Source organism: Corvus kubaryi, unplaced genomic scaffold (genome assembly GCF_017639235.1).
Source record: "Corvus kubaryi isolate FWS band 111438036 unplaced genomic scaffold, C.kubaryi_AGA036_p1.0 split3-37304, whole genome shotgun sequence".
Classification (NCBI taxonomy): domain Eukaryota; kingdom Metazoa; phylum Chordata; class Aves; order Passeriformes; family Corvidae; genus Corvus; species Corvus kubaryi.
In genome coordinates, this window is record NW_024582087.1 from 1940757 (window position 1) to 1947240 (window position 6484).

Sequence of the window (6484 nt, forward strand, 5' to 3'; positions counted from 1 at the left end):
CCCTGCTTCCCAGCCCTATTCCTTGTCCCTTCCCTGCTCCAGGTCCCCTCCCTGTTTCCCCTCTCCATTCCCCATCCCCTCCCTGCTTCCTCTCTCTGCTTCCTGTCCCCTTGCCGCCGGCACAGTGCCAGTCCCACCTGGAATTCCTGGGATCCCTCTCCAACCCCACCACACACACCCCGCACTTGCCCGGACCTGGCAACACCGACCCTTCCCAAACCCCATCCCGGCCCCTTTTCCATGTGCTCTGCAAACTCCGCCTCAGGGATGAAACCTGAGGATTTGATGATGCTTTCCCAGCTTTTCCAGGAAGGGCTGTAGTAGGATGAGATTTCCAGGTGTTCCTAGGAATCTCCTGCCCTGGGAGAGAGGGATCAGCTCTCAGTGATGCTCCAGCTCTCCCATTTTCCTGGCTCCCGCTTCCTGAGTGACTTTTAAAAAGCTGTGGAGCGTTCCTGGAGTCACATCCTGCAGGGAACAGAGCGGGGTGGGAGCAGATCCTGAAAAGCCCTGGATGCGAGGGGAAAGAGGGGGATTGGCCCGCGTGGGAAGGAGCCTTGGCAGCGCCACAAAGAGCTGGGGGAAAAAAACCGGGAATCTGCGATTTGTTTGGCGTTTCATTCCCGGTTTTCTCACCTTCCTCCGCCTGACTCACAAACCTGCTGCTCTGCATTTCTGGGATTCATCCTGGATGTCCTGGAGCTCTGCAGCCTCCCTGGAATCCTGCTCCTCCCAGGATGGATCCCAGGGCATCCCTGCTCCGCAGGGAAGTTTTTTTCCCTTGGAAACAGCTGATTGCTGTTTAATTAACAACACTTCCCACGTTCCCTGAGCCTTGGGAATTGTGCAGAGGAGCTTTTCTCCAGGATGCTGCTCTCTGTGCTTATTCCCTAAGCTGGGATGAGTCGATCCAAGGGGTTCCCGTAATTTTGGAAGTCGCCCTGGATAATCCACAAACACAGAAGGATCAGGAACAAATCCGTGACAGCGGGGAGAAAACAAAATTTCATCCAAGGTTTTTTTTTTTTTTTGATTCCATGGAGAAACTGATAATGAACCTCCCTTCTTCCCGAAGCGTTGCCATGGCAACCGGCGGGATGTGCCGGGATCCGGGGATGGATGCGAAGTGTCACCCGTGAGGGGAGTGGGGACAGCTGCTGCCTTCGGGGCACCTGGGATAGAGGGGCTGCGGCTGGAATAAAGGATTCCAGCTGGAATAGAGGGGTTACAGGTGGAAAAAAGGAAATTCCAGCTGGAATAGAGGGGTTCTAGCTGGAATAGAGGGGTTCCGGCTGGAATAATGGGGTTACAGGTGGAATAAAGGGGTTCCAGGTGGAATAGAGGGGTTCTAGCTGGAATAGAGGGGTTCCAGCTGGAATAGTGGGGTTACAGGTGGAAAAAAGGAAATTCCAGCTGGAATAGAGGGATTCCAGCTGGAATAAAGGGGTTCCAGCTGGAGTGAAGGGTTCCAGCTGGAGTGAAGGGTTCCAGCTGGAATAGAGGGGTTCCAGCTGGAATAAAGGGGTTCCAGCTGGAATGAAGGGTTCCAGCTGGAATAAAGGGGTTCTAGCTGGAATAATGGGTTCCAGCAAGAATTCCAGCTGGAATAAAGGGGTTCCAGGTGTAGTAAAATGGCTCCAGAGGGAATAAAGGGGTTCCAGCTGGAATAAGGGGCTCCAGCAAAAGGATTCCAGCTGGAATAAAGGGCTTCCAGCTGGAATAAAAGATTTCAGCTGGAATAAAGGGGTTCTAGCTGGAATAGAGGGGTTCCAGCTGGAATAATGGGGTTACAGGTAGAACAAAATTGTCCAGGCAGGAAATAAAAGAATTCCAGCTGGAATAAAGGGGTTCTAGCTGCAATGAAGGGTTCCATCTGGAATAAAGGGGTTCTAGCTGGAATAATGGGTTCCAGCAAGAATTCCAGCTGGAATAAAGGGGTTCCAGCTGGAATAAAGGGGTTCCAGCTGGAATAAAGGGGTTCTAGCTGGAATAGAGGGGTTCCAGCTGGAATAATGAGGTTACAGGTAGAACAAAATTGTCCCGGCAGGAAATAAAAGAATTCCAGCTGGAATAAAGGGGTTCTAGCTGGAATAAAGGGGTTCTAGCTGGAATAAGGGGCTCCAGCAAGGATTCTGGCTGGAATAATGGGTTCCAGCTGCAGTGAAGGGTTCCATCTGGAATAAGAGGTTCCAGCAAGAATTCCAGCTGGAATAAAGGGGTTCCAGCTGGAATAAAGAGGTTATTATCCTGCTCCAGCAAGGATTCCAGCTGGAATAAAGGGGTTCCAGCTGGAATAAAGGGGCTCCAGCTGGAATAATGAGTTCCAGCTGAAGGACACGCAGTGCTAATCCCAGTTCCCTCTCCATCCAGGCAGGAAGAGGCTCCCTGTGCTCCCTCCACCCCACAACAACCCCTGTGCGTCGCTGCTATTTGGGATTTTTGTTTGTTACCTTTCCCCCCACTCCCGGGAGGAGCTTTGGGATCAAACTCAGCACTTTAAAACCTTATCCCAGAGCCAGCTCCAGGTATGCAGGAGGGAATGGGAGGATGTGGATGGGATCCGCTGGGATATGGATCCAAGTCCCTGCTGGGAGCGGGACCGTGACGCTCTCGGCTGTCAGGGCAGTGCCACCGATGGGAACAGGGAAGGAGCCACTCAGGGAGGGCCAGACCTGCCTGGTACAGCTGGCAAAGCATCCAGGAACAGCTTTTTTCCTGGGAATGGCTGTCAGGAAGCAGCAGGAGATGGAAAGGAGCCAGCCTGGAGCTGCCTGGGCACGGCAGGGCCGGAGCTAGGCCCGGGAGGCTCCCTGAGAGGGGAGGCAGCTTTTCCCTGGCTCTCGTTTTTCCAGCCTTTTCCTGCTGTTAAAACCTCCTGGATTCTGCTCCAGAGGCTGGAATTGCAGAGCTTGGAAGGGCTGGGGGTGGGGGGGGGTCTCCTCTGTGCCTGCTCCGTGTTCCTTTGGCTGTGGGCTTGAAGATGGAAAATAAAAGCTGGGAAGTGGAGCAGGGAGAACTCCTCCAGGAGTCAGAAATGGGGAATCTCCCGAGGGATGTGAATATTCCTGGTTATTCCACAACCTGCCATCCTCCCTGCCCTCGTGTCCTTGTTGGTCAGCAGGGTTTGGAGTGGGAATTTGGGAAAAGCTCTTGGATCTCCTGCAGAGGCAGGAGCTGTCGCTGAGCCAGGGGCAGAGCAGATGGTGACCTGGTTTTGCCAGGGAAGGGATGAGGTTGGGAATGCACCGTTGGAAGCGGGATATGGGGAAGAGACAGGGCCTGGGATGCACAGGGATTCATTGCAGCCAGCTCAGCCCCGGTCTTTTGGAGAAATAAATCCCCGTGGTCCTTAACTTTTAACCCTGGGATTGGGATTTGTGTCTTTCTTGTGGAAGGATTGATCCATCAGGTATGTAAGCTCCAACTGTTCCCACCAAAAATTCCAGGAGAAGTGGCCCTTCCCCAGCCAGACCCTGATTTAACATTCCAGGCCCATCCCTGAGAAAGATTTCCCCGGAACAGGGAAAATTGAGGATATTTTCCCGTTGTTTCCCCATGGACTGTTTCAAGCTGATTCCCTGTTCTGCCTGGGAACATCTGTTTCTCCTTGGATTCTTGGATTTCTTGGCTCCAGGAGCTTCTCCCAGGAATTTGGCCACGTTTTGCTTCGTGTTCAAGCTTTGCGAGGGGTTCAGCTCCAGGGAAATGGGGCTTGGAGCTGCATTCCTGCTCCTCATCCCACTCCTGCCTTGGAAAGAACTCAATTCCTGGTAGTTTTTGCTGGAGCAGGAGGTGCCTGAGGCAGGAGGATCCTGAATCACCTGGAGATGTGGAGCTGGGAGGCGCTGGATGAGTTTCCCTGGGAGGGATTTGGCTCATTTGGAAGCATTTTGGGCACTTTGCTCCTTGCAGGGATAAGATCCACACTGGGATACTCGGCTCTCATTCCAACCAGGAATGCAAACCTAACAGGAAAAGGATTTCCAGGACTTTTTCAGGCTCTCCCATCCCTGGAAGTGTCCAAGGCCAGGTTGGAGCAGCCTGGGATAGTGGGAGGTGTCCAGAATGGAACTGAATGGGATTTAATGTCCCAACCCAAACCATTCCATGATTCCCTGCTGGGAATTCTGCCCTAATCCCACAAAAGCAGTGGGGCAGAGGGGCTGCCCCCCCACACCCAGTGGCCCAGCTCCCAGGAATTCCCAGACCTGGCCACAGGATGGATATCCCAGTTTATCCCAAGGGTGCTGTGCCATGGACAGGTTTTTGGGAGTCAGGGAGCGTTCCCAGGTCTGGGGAAGCAGGAAAATTCAGGAATGTTCTGCTGGCAAATGGGGATTTTTGGGAAGTAATAATGGGAGGCTGGAGGTGTTCCCAGCTCTAGAGAAGCAGGAAAACTCTGGAATATTCTGCTGGAAAATGGGGATTTTGGGGAGGCAATAATGGGAGGCGGGGAGCATTTCCAGGTCTGGGGAAGCAGGAAAATGGCTGGAATGTTCTGCTGGAAAATGGGGTTTTTGGGAGGTTTCTGGGGGGTAATAATGGGAGGGAGGGAATATTTCCGTGTCTGGGGAAGCAGGAAAACTCCTGAATATTCTGCTGGAAATTGGGGATTTTGGGGATGTAGTAATGGGAGGAAGGGAGGATTCCCAGGTCTGGGCAAGCAGGAAAATAGCTGGAATGTTCTGCTGGAAAATGGGGATTTTTTGGGAGTGTAATAATGAGAGGCAGGGAGCATTCCTAGGTCTGGAGAAGCAGGAACACTCTGGAATAGTCTGCTGGAAAAGGGGGATTTTGGGGAGTTTTTTGCAGATAAATAATGAGAGAGAAGGAGCATTCCCAAATCTGGAGAAGCAGGAAAACTCGGGAATGTTCTGCTGGAAAACAGGAACCGTGCAGAGCGAGAGAGAGGCTGAGGAAGGTTCTGGAAATCAGGGCAGGGGAGGCAGACGAGTCACTGGGAGAATCAGGGAAATCCCAGCAGGATTATTCCGAGGGAAAAATCCAGCAGGCGTTGGATCTCAGGAGTCGCCAGGAACTTCGCAGGGCACCGACCTTGGCACCAAACCCCCTTGGGTTTGATGGGATTTGGCTGCCGAGCCATGGGCACGGATGCATCCCTGTGGGAAGGCGGGGCCGGTGGCACCGGGCACGGGGCCAGTGGTGGCCGCAGGGTGGGGGACAGGGCTGTGCCCGTCCTGTGCCACCCCCTGGCTGGCACACCGGCACCCCCAGCGCTTTTCCTGCCGCTCCTGCAGGGGATTTGAGGAATCCCCACATGAGGACGAATCCCTGTCCCTTTGTCGCCCGCTGCCAGCCCCGGTGCCCCCCGCCGTGTCCCGGATTTCCCGCAGGGAATGGGGAATCCTGGCAGGGATCCGGCTCCTCGCTGCTCTCGGTGGAAAAGTGTCCCTGGGTTTCGGGACAAGGGGACGCTTGTGACATTTCCTGGCGCCGGGTGGCGGGGGGGGACACGCCCCGCAGGGAGCGGTGGCACTGCCCAGGGCCAGCAGCTGGCGGCTGGCAATTGATTCCAGGTGATCCCTGTTTGATTCCAGGTGATCCCTGTTTCATTCCAGGTGATCCCTGTTTTATTCCAGGTGATCCCTGCTTTATTCCAATTGTTTTATTCCAGGTGATCCCTGTTTTATTCCAGGTGATCCCTGTTTTATTCCAATTGTTTTATTCCAGGTGATCCCTGTTTCATTCCATGTAATCCCTGTTTATTCCAGGTGATCCCTGTTTTATTCCAATTGTTTTATCCCAGGTGATCCCCGTTTTATCCCAGGTGATCCCTGTTTATTCCAGGTGATCCCTGTTTCATTCCAATTGTTTTATCCCAGGTGATCCCTGTTTATCCCAGGTGATCCCTGTTTCATTCCAGTTGTTTCATTCCAGGTGCCCCCTGTTTATTCCCAGTCCCATTCCCAGAATAGTTCCCATTCCCCACCCCGGTGCTGGCTATAAACAGATTCTCCTTAATCCCAAAAAGATCCCGCAGCGCTGCCGCTCAGGCGGATTAAGGGACTTTTGGGGGAATTTGGGAGGACGGAGGGATGAGCATTCCTGCTTTGAGCATTCCATGGAATTTCGCTGCTTCCTCAGAGCATCGTCCCTCTGCATGTGGGGTTTGAGTGCCCTTAGGTGCTCCCGGCCCTGCTGGCACCTGCGGGGAAGCTCGGGAATGTTGGATAGAGCTGGGAAAAAGATGGGAAAGGGTGGCAGATCAAAGTCAGGCCCGTGTTTGCCTCCAAAGCTGTCCCGCGGGAGCTTCCTGCCCGCTGGAATTGGCCTTTTCCAGCCCCATCGCCGGCCAGAAGGAGCCTTTCCTCCTGTGTTCTTCCCGTTCTCTTTTGGATTTCTTTCCAGTTCCTTTCTGATCTCTTTCTGGTTTTTTTCTGGTTTCTTTTTCATTTAATTTTAATTTCATTTTGATTTCTTTCTGATTTCTTTCTGCTTTTTTTCCAAATTCTTTTTCATTTCT

At 53.1% G+C, this 6484-nt stretch overlaps 1 protein-coding gene across 3 annotated transcripts in view; it reads left to right on the forward strand.

Moving 5' to 3' along the window:
* The window catches only part of LOC121658524, a 27595-nt gene that overhangs the window by 7883 nt on the left and 13228 nt on the right, over window positions 1-6484 (forward strand). The gene's annotated exons all lie outside the window — the stretch shown is intronic.